Genomic DNA, 18,498 nt, shown 5'->3' with positions numbered 1-18,498 from the left:
TGACAGGTGACACGTACGTGAGGATCATATCCGATCACCTGCATCCATTCATGTCCATTGTGCATTCCGACGAACTTGGCAATTCCAGCAGGACAATGCTACACACCACATGTCCAGAATTGCTACAGAGTGGCTCCAGGAACACTCTTATCAGATTAAATACTTCCGCTGGCTACGAGACTCCCCAGAAATGAACATTATTTAGCATATCTGGGATGCCTTGCAACGTGCTGTTGAGAAGAGATGCCCAGCGCCTCGTACTCTTACGAATTAATGGACAGCCCTGCAAGATTCATGGTGTCAGCTCCCTCCAGCACTAGTTCAGACATTAGTCGAGTCCATGCCACGTCGTGTTACGGCAATTCTCCGTGCTTGCGGGGCCCTGTATGATATTAGGGAGGTGTGCCAGTTTCTTTGGCTCTTCTGTATAGGAAAAGTAAATGATCGAGTGAGATTCAGTGGGAGATACTGACGGAAGAGTAATTCATTCATGAATAAAGTCACTTACAAAAACACTTGTTAAGCAGTGGTTCAGTTCTGTCGTCGGTCTGACTATCTGACTGGCTGTATAGAAGTACCGTTGCAGAACTAAGATCTTACTGCAAAAAACGCCTCACCTCTTTGCGAGACGAATGTTTCAAATGCTCAGACTGAAATTTGTTTTGCAGTTCTCCTCTTTCTTAGTCAGTTGTGTTGTACGACACTTACCACTTTCAGTAACAATGAAAGTTAAAAAAATCCACTTTTCTGCTTTGGAACTCTATTGATGCATATAAAGTAGTGAAAGTAAGCGGAATACTATTTGTAAAATCCATTATTATTATTACTGTTACAAACATGTCCCTAAATACCGCGCGCGTAAATGAGATATTTTAGGGGGCCATATAGCGGGTTCTTTTGATCACAGAGGTAAGAGGTCAAGTATTTTGGATACGCCTTGGCCCAGTCACCTTTTACTTACCTATCGGATAACGTGCGTACTGTAGCTGTAGTACTATAAGAGTTCGTTTTTTCCGCGCGCTGTTCGAGAGTGGAATAACAAAATTATTGTGAATGTGGTTCGATGAATCCTCTGCCACGCTCTTTAGTCTGATTTGCAGAGTATCTATCCAGATGTAGTTGTAGATGTATCGTGCAGTGCAGGGTCAAAATTTAAACATAACACATTTCTTCCAACGGAGGCAAAATTGAGTAAATTGGTTGGTTCTTTTGCATTGGTGTGTCTAAGGTGGGCCTTAGGGAAAATCCTGAATAATCAGGAGTTTAGCGGACCAGAAATACCAGTTGTGGACATAGTCACTCCTATAATTTCTGCTCATGGTAAACCATCGTGACTTTTACCATATGTTCTTAAGATGATATTCTCGGGGAAATTCTAATCTTTTTCTGTATCATTATCCGTAATCGAGATTCAGAGGTTCAAAGTTACCGTCCTTATACGTCTAAAATATGCACTTAATATCCGGTCTGAGGTGTAAATGTAGTTTTAATTGACGTAGTGAACACTTGGCGACGATTCTGGGATCATCACAAGGGTTCTGAAGTCACCATACTATCTTTATAGTTAGCATTCTTTGACCAACAAAAGCTTATGACTGTCTGGATCTGCACAATGGGCATTTCGCTCATATACAAATATACCCAAAGTGGTACTGCAGTGACAAAAAGTGAGCTAAAAAGGTGTCAACACGCCTGAAAGTAATTTTAAACTATTCCCGAAAACGATGTGAAACTGAAAATACCGCTAATTCAATCAAATATTTTTACTAATAATTTTACTATTTTACTCTTTCAAGCCGGGCATTCTCGATGAACTACGATCTATGACTAAAGTATCCAGAAAAAATGTAAAGCAAACGATCTTGTGTTAACCGTGTATTATGAGTACTTAATTTGTTACATATATATGTCAAAATACACTACTGGCCATTAAAATCGCTACACCAGGAAGAAATCCAGATGATAAACGTGTATTCTTTGGACAAATATATTATACTAGAACTCACATGTGAATACATATTCACGCAATTTGGGTGCATAGATCCTGAGAAATCAGTACCCAGAACAACCACCTCTGGCCGTAATAACGGCCTTGATACGCCTGGGCATTGAGTCGAACAGAGCTTGGATGGCGTGTACAGGTACAGCTGCCCATGCAGCTTCAGCACGATACCACAGTTCATCAAGAGTAGTGACTGGCGTATTGTGACGAGCCAGTTGCTCGCCCACCATTGACCAGACGTTTTCAATTGTCACCAATGTGCTGGCCAGGGCAGCAGTCGAACATTTGCTATATCCAGAAAGGCCCGTACAGGACCTGCAACATGCGGTCGTGCATTATCCTGCTCAAATGTAGGGTTTCGCAAGGATCGAATGAAGGGTAGAGCCATGGATCGTAATACATCTGAAATGTAACGTCCACTGTTCAAAGTGCCGTCCCTGCGAACAAGAGGTGACCGAGACGTGTAACCAATGGCACCCCATACCATCACGCCGGGTGATACGCCAGTATGGCGATGACGAATACACGCTTCCAGTATGCGTTCACCGCCATGTCACCAAACACGGATGCGACCATCATGATGCTGTAAACAGAACCTGGATTCATCCGAAAAAATGACGTTTTGCCATTCGTGCACCCAGGTTCGTCGTTGAGTATACCATCGCAGGCGCTCCTGTCTGTGATGCAGCGTCAACGGTAACCTCAGCCATGGTCTCCGAGCTCATAGTCCATACAGCTGCAAACGTCGTCGAACTGTTCTTGCAGATGGTTGTTGTCTTGCAAACGTCCCCGTCTGTCGACTCAGGGATCGAGACGTGGCTGCACGATCCGTTACAGCCATGCGGATAAGATACCTGTCATCTCGACTGCTAGTGATACGAGGCCGTTGAGATCCAGCACGGCATTCCGTACTACTCTCCTGAACCCACCGATTCCATATTCTGCTAACAGTCATTTGATCTCGACCAACGCGAGCAGCAATGTCGCGATTCGATAAACCGCAATCGCGATAGGCTACAATCCCACCTTTATCAAAGTCGGAAACGTGATGGTACGCATTTCTCCTCCTTACACGGGGCATCACAACAACGTTTCACCAGGCAACGCCGGTCAGCTGCTGTTTGTGTATGAGAAAAATTGTTCAAATGGCTCTGAGCACTATGGGACTTAACTACTGAGGTCATCAGTCCCCTAGAACTTAGAACTTAGAACTACTTAAACCTAACTAACCTAAGGGCATCACACACATCCATGCCTGATGCAGAATTCGAACCTGCGACCGTAGCGGTCGCGTGGTTCCAGACTGTTGCGCCTAGAACCGCTCTGCCACCCCGGCCGGCTACACGCCATCCAAGCTCTGTTTGACTCAATCCCCAGCCGTATCAAGGCCGTTATTACGGCCAGAGGTGGTTGTTCTGGATACTGATTTCTCAGGATCTATGCACCCACATTGCGTGAAAATGTAGTCACATGTCAGTTCTAGTATAATATATCTGTCCAATGAATACCCGTTTATCATCTGCATTTCTTCTTGGTATAGCGATTTTAATGGCCAGTAGTGTACATTTTCGCTGTCCATGCGTCACTTCATGTGCTATCGCGATTCCATGATGAACGAATGCAAAGACTATCACTTGCTCGACCTTTGACTAAGTTCGTTGAACGTTGTCTCATCCTGGGTAAACTGGACTTTTGCATCCGTTAGGCTGTTATTTCAGTTTCAGCTACAAGTCTAGAACCAACTTTTCGTCGATAGCGACAATATATTTTCACCTTCAGAGTCGAATTTTTGTTTCAGTAAGGTGCTGACGTCCAATCCCCGGTTTGTCAATTAGGCAGTGAAGATTCTTCCGTGCAGAGATAAATCTCTTGTTTGAATAACCTGTCAGGAGTAAGGAATACTCATTTCGGTTAAATTCCTGTGATGTCAAAAAGCTCTTCACATTTCAGTGATCTCCGGATACATCTGTTACATGTCTTACTCTTCGTTAGTCTGGTCTCGCGTCGGCCCTATGCACGAAAACAACGATAACCATTAGAGCATCGAATAACTGTCCTACTGTCTGCTGTTTAGTCGTGTAGACTTCACTTAAGGATTGCGCATATCTGAGGTGTATTTGCACACATTTCGAATTCAATGCACGATACTTCCTCTTTTCAGTCACAGTAACCCGAAACTCTCCCAAACTCAATTTCAAGCTCGCCTTATTTGCACGGAGTAAGTCTGGAAGAGTTGGTCCATAGAGTGAGACGGACCAGAGGCGTATTTCACAAATGCGCCTATAGAGAGCAGTCCTCACTATTTGCGACTTAACTCCTTTGCCGACGAACGTGGTGTTGCTATTATATTCACGTTAGTTTTGGAAAAATACCACGTTCCCTGTTCAGGTAAGCCGAGATGTTTTATCGTGTGGTTACTTAATGTTAGTATGAAGACTTATTTTGTACGATATTGATGCATTCCTTTTTTTATTGCGAGCTTGACTAATATATGTAGGCACGAGACTAACCTATAATGACCACAGAGTTCACAAACTGCAGACAGAAGTCGTACCTTTTCCATACAGTTGGGAGAGATGGACCATCTTGTTGTAATGAGCAAGATAAGGACCAGAATTAAATAAAACTTAGGTCATCACGAAAAATTAATTTGTATTCTGAAAATGAATTGAATAACGAGTCTTTTTCATAGTTGGCTTTTTTTCTAAAAGTAATGTAAACTAATCACAAAAGGACCGGATCTAGTGGGCGGGTTCAAAAAATGGCTCTGAGCACTATGGGACTCAACTGCTGAGGTCATTAGTCCCCTAGAACTTAGAACTAGTTAAACCTAACTAACCTAAGGACATCACACACATACATGCCCGAGGCAGGATTCGAACCTGCGACCGTAGCGGTCTCGCGGTTCCAGACTGCAGCGCCAGAACCGCGCGGCCACTTCGGCCGGCTTAGTGGGCGGGGCACATGGATTAAAGATGGGTTGATGAAGGCTACGAATGCTGTGCGGAGTAATTTCGTGGGTGTTCATGCTGCAGCTACAGCTTTCTGTGTTTCTAAAACCACGCTCAATATAAGACCGTAGTATTAAAAAAAACCTATTCTAAGGATAACATGGGACCTCACCATCTACTGGAGATTCAGAATGAACCGAACCTCATTGATCATATTACGACGGAGAAATTAAGATTAAGATGTAAGGCATCTGAATATACAGAAAGGCTAAATATACCACATACTTTCACTAATCATTAAAAAAAAATTGCCGATTACTACTGGCTAAATTCATTTCTTGAACGTAATCAAACTTCGTTATAAGAAAGACGGAAGGTGTTTTAGTCGCTCGAGCCAAAGGGGTGAACCAAGCAACTATTAAAGAGTATTCCAGACTTCTTGAAACTGTGACGCACGGAAACGACTTGTTTGGTAAATCAGGGCACAGCTAAAACATAGATGTTACTGGACTGCAGCTGATCAAACAATCTTGGTTTAAGAAATGTTACTCCAGCCACACGTACATACATGTAATAGTAATTCACCCTGTTCTTCGTGTATAGTCATGTTTTAAATGGTCCGTTTCCTCCTGTGCGCTGGTCCATCTCACCCATACACCAGTGCTTGAAATGGGCCACTAATGTATATTTCCTTTTTATCATACTTCTTGTGTTTTAAGTGGCAGTGCCTCAGTAAAGCATTCTACCTAAATTTACATGAGACTATAGGAACATGCCACCAGAAGTCAAAAAAGTTAAAAGTCTAATAAATTTTATGCTGAGGAAAAAAGTATTCCAATTCTCCTGGACTTATCCGATGTAGTACAGTATAGATGAAACAACCGCTATTTTCTTCATCATGTATTTAACTGCCACTTACATTTTTTACCCAGTTGAGCGTTACAGAATCCACAATGATGGCAAACTGTACATTATTTATGATATTGTCCTCTTGGGTGCAACCATACTTCACACAGAAGAAGCGCTTTATGTAGCTGTTTTCACTAGTTACTGTTACTGGTGAATATCGGTAAACAACTAGACGTGTTTCTCCACCATTTTCATTTCGAATCGAGTCGAAAATCCACAATGATGACAACCTGTACATCATTTATGATATTGCTCTCTTGGGTGCAATCATACTACACACAGAAGAAGCGCTTTATGTAGCTGTTTGCACTAGTTACTGTTACTGGTGAATATTGGTAAACAACTAGACGTGTTTCTCCACCGTTTTCATTTCGAGTGGGGTTCCGTCACCAGAATTCCTCGTGAGCGACGAAAAAATTTCCAGTCAGTATGAGCAGAAACCAAGAGTTAGTGGTCGTTTATAAAAAGAAAAAAAAAGAAAAAGCACGGGGTACTTATGAAACAAGATAAATCCACCGCTAACCACATAAAAGGAAACGTTCCGGGGTTTGTCGAGGTTCGTTCATTTTTCTACCTTTAGTGCTACGAGAGAACGTCCGGTCTTTTGTCGTACGTCAAATTTACGGCCTCGTGTGGGGATAGGATTGAAACATTTATTCGCTGTTGTTTGCCAGAAAGCCAGACTGCAGTTAATGAACGCAGGCCGACGTCCGCTTAAGCGCTGGTCGCGAGTGACGAGAGGCGGAACTGAGAGACAAAGCCTCGGAGAGGGCGACGCCAGCGCTCCTGGTGGCCACCGCCGGCACTGGCGCCAGACTTTTTAATTTCCGGCCGTGGGCGAGAGCCGTGCTGCGCCGGACATTCGCCGTGCAGCCTGCCGTCATCCACACAGCAGATATTCTCCCACCCTCGGTATTCTGCAGAACACACTGTACTGTCTTCCTGCCCCCGAGAAAAATTATTTGCAAGGGAGTAGCAGTTAACTGTTGACCTACACACGTAATAGATCGAATGTGTGTTCAAAGTCGATAACAGTCTCCTGAAGAACGGACTTTACTTGACTTATAACGGAAATTTAAGTAACGCTGCAATTACATTGCGAAAGTAATTAACATATTCTTCCAGCAATATTTGATTATACTTGCAGTTTTCTGGTTGTTTTGATAGCATACAAGCCCAGTAACATTTACTTACGTGGATATCTGTGAATTGTTAGCGAACTCAATGTATGCATTCAATTCTCTGCTTCGTGTACACACCAAATTACATTGTCTTTTCTGTAAGACAGAACTATTCGTAGTTTATGGTGATATAATAACCTCTGTGGGAGTGGGCTTTGTTAATGTGATAGGCAGCGACTTCCATTGCTGATATTTCATGATTCTGATTGCATCATAGAGCGAGTGTCTTACTGCACATGACACGAGCTATGAAACTACCTTGGTACAGGTGTATGAATAAATCGAAAGGCTATTTTTAATTAATACTTAATTACAATAACTGTTTTGAAATCCGTCTAGAGTTACGCAGGGTATACAATTATTTATGGACGACCGGTTTCGGACTGTTTGTCCACAATCGGATCAGTCCAAAACCAGCTACTAATAAATAAATATTCTTCATGTGCAACTTAATATGGGTTTCATGGCGGTTACTACAACCGCAAAAAAGTAATGGGTCCATTCTAACACCAGCATTCTGGAGATACAGGCAGTAATATTTAATTATTTAATATAGCCAAATTAACACATTAACACCCTCACGAACACACATCATCAATATACGAAAAATGAAAGTGCATGACATGCATCATAAATTGGCTAATTTCTTTTTCATTTTACAGGAAAATTGTAATTTTATTTTTTTATAAATGTCAGCTCTATGAACTTCTTCTTGCAAATCTATTTAATTCTAACACTTGTAAATAATAATTGCAAACTAAAAGACTTGCATTCTGACAGAAATACCATTTAAGACTGAATCGACTTGTTTATATTTGAATTTGACATTCAGCCAACAACAATGCAGTTTCAAATTCATTTTACACGGAAGTGTCACCTTAACTAATTCCCTTTCGAAGGAGAACTACTTCAAACAAGTGGGAAGTTGGTGCTGAGCTCTCTTACGAACAAGGTGTATGTCTACTAAAGCCATCTTTATTTGGGTCTTAGATTCACAACATATTAGCCATATTCACTTTACAGCAACTGCTATATTTGTTTGTTTATTTAAAAAATAATGTAGTTTAATGGTGCTGCTGGTCTAAAAACTCGTGGCATAACACGCAGTGTGGAAGATGGATATTGCTTGTCTCAGGAAAACCTCCTCTTATGGTTGGGCATTCTCATTAATTAGATCTCATGATTAACATCCTGCAGTCATTTGTAGCTATGACCACAGGACGTGCAGTGACTGATGATGGTGTACTGAACACCATTCCATTAATATTTACATAATTTGCAGTCTGATTGTGGTGTCACCGCCAGACACCACACTTGCTAGGTGGTAGCCTTTAAATCGGCCGCGGTCCGGTAGTATACGTCGGACCCGCGTGTCGCCACTATCAGTGATTGCAGACCGAGCGCCGCCACACGGCAGGTCTAGAGAGTTCCTAGCACTCGCCCCAGTTGTACAGCCGACTTTGCTAGCGATGGTTCACTGACAAAATACGCTCTCATTTGCCGAGACGATAGTTAGCATAGCCTTCAGCTACGTCATTTGCTACGACCTAGCAAGGCGCCATTATCAGTTGCTATTGATATTGTAAATAATGTACAGACAAGAGCTACGTTCAGCAATAATGGATTAAAGTTAAGTATTCCACCAAGTACCACCTTTTTTCTGAAGTCTAAATACCTTGTCCTGTTCCAGACCTCACGCCAGTCTGCGTGAGCTTAAACGCGTGCCTTTCGGTTTCCTCCAAACCCCGTGGGTTGGCTCCTGCCAATCCACAACACTGATAATTATAGCTTTTACAAGCTGTATGTTTATAGTTTGATTATTACTGTCAAGTACGTATGGTAAGAGGAATCCATTAATGCTTATTTTCCCCTAGGCAGCAGGTCAGGTGTAAAGTGTGGACACATGACCGCAAAACGAATAGTCTATAATGACAGGCGTAGTTACAGCCTGCTGAAAGCATCAGGTCATAAAGTTTGTGACGTTTTTGTGGGAAGACTGTTCAACACAGAGAAAAAAACAACTAACTCAATGATGTGTTTACGTGTTTAGATACCACATATGAAAATGTCTGCCTTACACACATTATACTCTATAGGTCCAGGGTGTTTGCTTTTAGTTGAGAAAACTCGATACTTTGAAACCAACACATGATGCGAATAAAGTGTTCTCAGTGAAAAGCTAATACTAGTAAAGGAACCCCTGTCTGTGCCACAACAGGCCACCTCCTAACCACCCCTTCTGCATGGGTTGGGTCAACTTTGAATTTTCAGATGAAAAACATCTTTTCTATTGCATATTCCGATTCTTCATAAAAAAATGCATACAATTTACTCCAACCAGTGTTATATGAATGTGTGGTGTCTGTTCTTTTGGACATGTCCAAAAGAACAGATACTATGCATTCATATAATCTGATGGGCCTAGCTGGGCAATGGATACATCTCCTTCAGTGTGGATGCACAGATGCGTCCGACCTCCTGAGGAAATCTCAGAGGGCGAATATGGAGGAAATGGATAGGGGCTGCAGATGGGTGGCGCTCGATAGGAATGTGGATCAGCTGTGATGCATGGCGAGATAGCCCATGCAGTGGTCCAGCATTATAGCAATTGCTATAATGCTGGGTCACGGATGGTACAGTGGTCAGCATAGCTGCCTAGTAAGTAGAAGACCCCATGTTCGAAACCCGGTCCAGTACACATTTTCACTCATCGCCGCTGACTCCGTATAATGTCCTGATGCAGCTGACAGCTTTTTTGCCCTCTCCAATGTTTTCCAATTGCAATAGATGGCACTGCAATCAACAAAAATCAATTGTTCCATTTTTTTGTAATTAAGAGCTGAAGCGTTTGATTCTACATTTCATTTAGGATGTACGAATGGCGTTTGAAAAGTCCGTGCAAAGTCTTAGAGATGGCACCACCGGCGCGTATCGAGGTCGTGTTTAGTTAGTAGCATCTTTGGAAAGAACGTACACCAAGTTTCAGCCATATTGGTCTATTTCTGTGTGTTTGGCATTCGTGTGAATCAAGGAAGTCGAGTGATTGTCAAAAAATGGACGAAAAAGAATTTCGTGTGTTGACTAAACATTTCTTTCTGAAAGGCAAAACGCCTCAGGAGAGTAAAGAGAAGCTTGATAAACATTACGGTGACTCTGCACCTTCGATCAGAACAGTTTATAAGTGGTTTGAAAATTTTCGGGGTGGCCATATGGGCACAAGTGATGCCCTGTGGACGTTACGACTCCAGAAATGATTGATAAAATCCATGATGTGGTGATGGATGACAGAAGAGTTAATGTGCGTGAGATTGCTAGTGCTGTGGGCATTTCGAATGAACGGATACATAATATTTTGCATGAACATTTGGACATGAGAAAGCTATCCGCAAGATGGGTTCCGCGATTGCTCACGCTTGACCAGAAACGGAATGGTGTGAAGTGTTGCAAGGATGGTTTGCAGCTGTTCAGGAAGAATCCGCAGCACTTTAAGCGTCGTTTCGTCACTGTGGATGAAACACGGATACATTAATATACTGCTGAGACCAAAGAACAATCCAAACACTGGGTTACCAATGGATAATCTGCACCAAAAAAGACGAGGACCATTCCCTAGGCCGGAACGGTTATGGCGACCGTCTTTTGCGATTCGCAAGGGATAATCCTCATCAACTTTCAGGAAAAGGATAAAACTACGCCGACGATTGGACCGCAAAAAAGTCCTTTTCCATCACACAATGCAACAGCACACACCTCAACAGTTGTGGTTCAAATGGTTCAAATGGCTCTGAGCACTATGGGACTTAACATCTATGGTCATCAGTCCCCTAGAACTTAGAACTACTTAAACCTAACTAACCTAAGGACATCACACAACACCCAGTCATCACGAGGCAGAGAAAATCCCTCAACAGTTGTGGTCACAAAATTAATGGAAATAGGATTCCAATTCGTTTCACATCCCACTATTCTCCAGACATGGCTCTCTCGGATTGCTATTTCTTCCCCAATTTGAAGAAATGGCTGGCGGGACAAAGATTTTATTCAAACGATGAGGAGATTGTAGCAACTAATATTTATTTTGCAGACTTGGACAATTCCTATTATTCGGAAGGGATGAACAAATTAGAACAGCGTTGGATGAAGTGTATAAGTCTAACAGGAGACTATGTCGAAAAATAAAAGAGGTTTACGCCAAACACGTAAATAGTTTTTATTTTTGCACGGACTTTTCAAACGCTCTTCGTAAATGTAAACTTGTGCTTTCTAGCGATTGATGTTCAAAATTTACTTTAGTGTTTGAATTTTCATTGTACAACACAATATGATTAGCCATTTTAATGTCTGGTTAGAAACTATGTTCAGTGTGATCCAGAAAGAATGATGTGGATGATATGGTCTTCTGTTCCCATTGGGATGCCTGATATCTGTAAGTCTCCTTGGCTCTCAACATTGGGATGCTCGATTTCGGTGAGTCGCCTTGCATCTCACTATTGGGATGATTGGTTTCAATGAGTCCTGTCGCCTCTCAGCATTGTCAGCATTGATTTTTGTGAGTATCCACGGCACGTGCACCTGTCGCTATAACTTCGTGGACATATTACCTTATTATATAGGGATCTCTATTTTAAAATACAAAGCTGACCCCCCCTCCCCCAACTCTGAAGGGGTGGGTAGCAGGTAACCAGTTGTAGCACATGTAGATGTCCTCTTTGTTCATTTTAGAGAAAGGGAGGGGTTCACTGCTGTCAGCTGAATCAGGACATTCCGCAGAATCTGCGGCGAGGAATAAAAGTGTGTACCGGACCAGAATTCGACCCTGGCGTCTCCTGCTTACTGGGCAGGTGTGTTAGCCGCTGTGCCATCAGGAAATGCAGCGTTATAGCAACTGCGCTGACTATCTTAGCATGGCTCAAGGCTGATCCATACATCTATCGAGTGCCACCTATCTGCAGCCCCCGTCCATTTCCTCCATATCCACTCTCTGACAGCCGTAGGATGTTTTGTTTGTTTTAACCTGAGACAACGAAAGATCTCGAAAACAACATAACGCAAAAAAAAGAAAAAAAAGTGCTAGCTGAAAAGTTAATGGTAGTAAGGGTGAGCAACGGATAACTCTGGGACACAACCATAAATGAGGAATGTGTTATTCCAGACATTGGCACATGGCTTAAGTACCTGACTTTCTTCGGATTTGCATATTTTATTAACAATAAACACCTTTTTTCCATTGTTTAAAAGAGGGTGTAAATGTGCTGGAGTCATATGCAAAATAGTGACTTACGATGTCTTTTTTATAAACATTGCGCATATAATGGAGGTAGATAGGGTACAAAAAGTAATAGTGAGGATTAATTTACTTTGCTTGAACTTAAACAAGGAAAGGTAAAAGATTTAGTAGCTTGGCATTCGACCTAAGGCGACTCTAATGTACTCGCGCTGGCGATTGGCAACCATGAGGAAGAAATCACCTGACCACGATCGAAGTCCGTGAGTTCCGCGGAGCACCCCAATCTGCTCCGCTCATGTCGGGCGATCTGCCCAATTGGTTTGAAGAACATTGTGGACAGTTCGTGCAAGTGATTTGGCCAAATAACTTGCTCGAACTGTCCACAATGTTCTTCAAACCAATTAGGAACAATTGTGGCCCAGTGACATGGCGCATCGTTCTTTGAATGTCCGCGAGTGGTCTCCAAGTCCCAGGAAGGGGAAACTTTATTGACACATTCCTGCGGTCAGATACATCACATGATCACACTGACAGAACCACAGGCACATAGACACAGGCAACAGAGCATGCACAATGTCGGCACTAGTACAGTGTATATCCACCTTTCGCAGCAATGCAGGCTGCTATTCTCCCATGGAGACGATCGTAGAGATGCTGGATGTAGTCCTGTGGAACGGCTTGCCATGCCATTTCTACCTGGCGCCTCAGTTGGACCAGCGTTCGTGCTGGACGTGCAGACCGCGTGAGACGACGCTTCATCCAGTCCCAAACATGCTCAATGGGGGACAGATCCGGAGATCTTGCTGGCCAGGGTAGTTGACTTACACCTTCTAGAGCACGTTGGGTGGCACGGGATACATGCGGACGTGCATTGTCCTGTTGGAACAGCAAGTTCCCTTGCCGGTCTAGGAATGGTAGAACGATGGGTTCGATGACGGTTTGGATGTACCGTGCACTATTCAGTGTCCCCTCGACGATCACCAGTGGTGTACGGCCAGTGTAGGAGATCGCTCCCCACACCATGATGCCGGGTGTTGGCCCTGTGTGCCTCGGTCGTATGCAGTCCTGATTGTGGCGCTCACCTGCACGGCGCCAAACACGCATACGACCATCATTGGCACCAAGGCAGAAGCGACTCTCATCGCTGAAGACGACACGTCTCCATTCGTCCCTCCATTCACGCCTGTCGCGACACCACTGGAGGCGGGCTGCACGATGTTGGGGCGTGAGCGGAAGACGGCCTAACGGTGTGCGGGACCGTAGCCCAGCTTCATGGAGACGGTTGCGAATGGTCCTCGCCGATAGCCCAGGAGCAACAGTGTCCCTAATTTGCTGGGAAGTGGCGGTGCGGTCCCCTACGGCACTGCGTAGGATCCTACGGTCTTGGCGTGCATCCGTGCGTCGCTGCGGTCCGGTCCCAGGTCGACGGGCACGTGCACCTTCCGCCGACCACTGGCGACAACATCGATGTACTGTGGAGACCTCACGCCCCACGTGTTGAGCAATTCGGCGGTACGTCCACCCGGCCTCCCGCATGCCCACTATACGCCCTCGCTCAAAGTCCGTCAACTGCACATACGGTTCACGTCCACGCTGTCGCGGCATGCTACCAGTGTTAAAGACTGCGATGGAGCTCCGTATGCCACGGCAAACTGGCTGACACTGACGGCGGCGGTGCACAAATGCTGCGCAGCTAGCGCCATTCGACGGCCAACACCGCGGTTCCTGGTGTGTCCGCTGTGCCGTGCGTGTGATCATTGCTTGTACAGCCCACTCGCAGTGTCCGGAGCATGTATGGTGGGTCTGACACACCGGTGTCAATGTGTTCTTTTTTCCATTTCCAGGAGTGTATATTACTGAAACTTTGTGGTGTACTTTGGAGAGAAGGGTGTGTTATTGCTACCCACCTCCACTATCGTTACCTAAACACACCAGTAGTCACCTGGTACTGTATAAGACTCCGTTTAAAACCATACAAAACCGTTGTTTACCCATTCCGAGACCAATTGAGGTGGTTTTGAATGCCAAAGGTTTTTCTACAACGTCTTAGGCAAGGAAATGTGTTTTGCTTCTGGTGTTTCCAGATTTTTATCCACCTCTTGTGTTTATTGTCAGATAATGTCCAGTTTCTATGTTCTTTGATCCATACAAGATGTACAGCTTCATGGGCTACCCCGCGATATACGATGCGGCATGGTACGTAACTCCTTAACCTACGATATAAGTGCCAACGGCCTTCGCGTCAACGATCCGACGATGTACCAATCGCGCACTACTTGCGGAATATAAGTACATCTATAAGATACAGGTCTTTTAACTTTGTGGGCCGTTCGATACGTAATCACAAGCTCATGAAATAAGTGTGTTAGAAATACCACAAAATGTTTATTATCAATCAATACAATGTAGTACAAAACAATACCATTCATCTCTAACTCCTGAAAACACTCACAATTCACATAATTAGCACTCTTACGAAAAGCAACAACACAAGTCAGTAATCTTCAATTATCGTTCGGAACATAGGCCTGGTGTAATGGAACTTTGCATCTCTTGCAGTCCCATGTTGTTTCACTACGTTTTTTATTCTTCGTGCAAACTTTACCCGACCGACGTACCACAGGCCAGGCTTGTTCTAATTACATCTGACTACTACCGGACGACGAGTCTCATACGTGGTTGCAGGTTAATGGGTTAATGCCCTTAGTGTGCAGCTTCCACCTCTACGTTTTCTCAGAAAGTAATTGAGATGAACATCCGTTCACTGACAACAGCACTACCTGTCGGCTCTGATACCAACTATCAGCGCCATGGAGTGGCACTCGTATCCATTTGTTGTTTTACGCCCTGTTATATAACGCCAACCGTAACTCCATTACTTCTCGGCAAGTTGGATAGTCGACGTTCATACACCAACAAATCAAGTCATTTCGTTCACGGCGTTGTCGCAGGCACGACCAAATACGGTAGCTCCTTTCTGCCATATACTGTCACCTCTCCGTGTAGAAATACCTTACTCCGCTGCTTCCATACAACTACTGGCACATACACACCCCTCCAGTGCCATAGTTTACGTCAATGGCGGAGGGTCACGTGACCGCCTACTACCAGTTCTACACCACCTACGGAGTCGAGTGTTCAAGTAGATTGTGTCAACCCTTTATATGTGGTCCATTCATACTGACCGGGCCAAATATATTCCGAAATAAGCATCAAACGAAAAAACAGCAAAGAACGAAACTCGTCTAGCTTGAAGGAGTAAACCAGATGGCGCTATGGTTGGACCGCTAGATGGCGCTGCAATAGGTCAAACGGATATCAACTGCCTTTTTTAAAATAGGAACCCCCATTTTTATTACATATTCGTGTATTACGCAAATAAATATGAGTGTTTTAGGTGGATCACTTTTTTCGCTTTGTGATAGATGGCGCTGTAATAGTCGAAAACGTATTAAGTAGGTGGTATCACGTAACATTCCGCCAGTGCGGACGGTATATGCGTCGTGATACATTACCCGTGTTAAAATGGACCGTTTACCTACTGCGGAAAAGGTCGATATCGTGTTGATGTATGGCTATAGTGATCAAAATGCCCAACGGGCGTGTGCTATGTATGTTGCTCGGTATACTGGACAACATCATCCAAGTGTCCGGACCGTCCGCCGGATAGTTACGTTATTTAAAGAAACAGGAAGTGTTCAGCCACATGTGAAACGTGAATCACGACCTGAAACAAATGATGATGCCCAAGTACGTGGTTTAGCTGCTGTCTCAGCTAATCCGCATCAGTAGCAGACAAATTACACGAGAATCGGGAATCTCAAAAACGTCGGTGTTGAGAATGCTACATAAACATCGATTGCACCCGTACCATATTTCTATGTACAGTTCTGCCACTGGGCACAAGAGAAATTACGGGACGATGACAGATTTTTTACACGCATTCTATTTAGCGACGAATCGTCATTCACCATCAGCGGCAACGTAAACCGGCATAATATGCACTACTGGGCAACGGAAAATCCACGATTGCTGCGACAAGTGGAACATCAGCGACGCTGGCGCGATAATGTATGGTACGGCATTATGCCAGAAAGGATAATTGCCCCCCCCCCCCCCAAATTTTATCGATGGCAATCTAAATGGTGCAATTTATGCTGAATTTCTACGTAATGTTCTACCGATGTTACTACAAGACGTTTCAATGATGGACAGAATGGCGATGTACTTCCAACATGATGGATGTCCGGCTCATAGCTCGCGTGCGGTTGAAGCGGTATTGAATAGCATATCAGGTGGATTGGTCGTCGAAGCACCGTACCATGACCCGCACGATCACCGCATCTGACATCCTCGGATTTCTTTCTGTGGGGAAAGTTGAAGGATATTTGCTATCGTGATGCACCGACAACGCCTGACAACATGCGTCAGCGCATTGTCAATGCATGTGCGAACATTGCGGAAGGCGAACTACTCGCTGTTGAGAGGAATGTCGTTACACGTATTGGCAAATGCATTGAGGTTGACGGACATCATTTTGAGCATTTGTTGCATTAATGTGGTATTTACAGGTTATCACGCTGTAACAGCATGCATTCTCAGAATTGACAAGTTCACAAAGATACATGTATCACATTGGAACAATCGAAATAAAATATTCAAACGTACCTACGTTCTGTATTTTAATTTAAAAACTAACTGTTACCAACAGTTCGTCTAAAATTGTGAGCCATACGTTTGTGACTATTACATCGCCATCTATCACAAAGCGAAAAAAGTTTTCCAACTAAAACATTCATATTTCTTTACGTACTACACGAATATGTAATAAAAATGGGGTTCCTATTTTAAAAAACGCAGTTGATATCCGTTTGACCTATGGCAGCGCCATCTAGGGGGCGAACCATAGCGGCATCTGGTTTTCCCCTTCAAGCTAGACAAGTTTCGATTTTTGTAGTTTTTTCGTCTTACGCTTATTGCGTGAGGTATTTTGCCCGGTCACGATCAGTGGACCACCCTATATATATATATATATCTTTGGCTCTTTTATATATATATATATATATATATATATATATATATATATAAAAGAGCCAAAGAAACTGTTACACCTGCCTAACTTAGTTTAAGCCTGCACGAGCACGCAGAAGTGTCGCAACACGACGTGCCATGGACTCGACTGATGTCTGAAGCAGTGCTGGAGGGAACTGACTCCATGAATCCTGCAGAGCTGCCCATGAATCCGTAAGAGTACGAGGGATTGGAGATCTCTTCTGAACAGCACGTTGCAAGGCATCTCAGATATGCTCAATTATGTTCATGTCTGGGAAGTTTGGTGGCCAGATGAAATGTTTAAACTCAAAATGGTGTTTCTGGAGTCGCTGTATAGCAATTCTGGACTTTTGGTCTGTCGCATTGTCCTGGTGTAATTACCCACGTCGGAATGCACAATGGACATGAATGAATGCAGGTGATCAGACAGTAAGCTTACGTACGAGTCGTCTGTCAGAGTCGTATCTAGACGTATCAGGGTTCACCTATCACTCCATCTGCACACGCCCCACACCATTACGAAGCCTCCACCAACATGGTCCCATACTGATATGCAAGGCCCATGGATTCATGATGCTGTCTCCATACCCGTATAGGTCAATTCGCTCGATACAATTTTAAACGAGACTCGTCCGACCAGGCAACATGTTTCCAGTCATTAACAGTCCAATGTCGGTGTTGATGGGCTCGGGCGAGGCTTAAACCTTTGTGTCGTGCACTAATCAAAGGGTACACGAGCGCGCCTTCGGCTCCGAAAGCCCATATCGAAGATGTTTCGTTGAATGGTTCGCACGCTGACACTTGTTGATGGCCCAGCATTGAAATCTGCAGCAATTTGCGAAACGGTTGCACTTCAATCACGTTGAACGATTTTCTTCAGTCATCGCTGGTCCCGTTCATATAGGATCTCTCGGAGATTTGATGTTTTACCGGATTCCTGATATTCACGGTACATTCGTGAAATGGTCGTACAGAAAACAGCACTTCATCGCTGCCTAAGAGATAGCGACAACTATGACACCACGTTCAAACTCAGTTAAATCCTGATAACCTGCCATTGTAGCAGCAGCGCCATATACTTTTAGTCTTATATAGGTGTTGCCGAACGCAGCGCCGTGTAATGCCTGTTAACATATCCCTGTATTTGAATATCATGCCTATACCAGTTTCTTTATT

Source organism: Schistocerca nitens, chromosome 4, assembly GCF_023898315.1.
Source record: "Schistocerca nitens isolate TAMUIC-IGC-003100 chromosome 4, iqSchNite1.1, whole genome shotgun sequence".
In the NCBI taxonomy this organism is placed as follows: domain Eukaryota; kingdom Metazoa; phylum Arthropoda; class Insecta; order Orthoptera; family Acrididae; genus Schistocerca; species Schistocerca nitens.
This window is presented reverse-complemented; position numbering follows the sequence as displayed.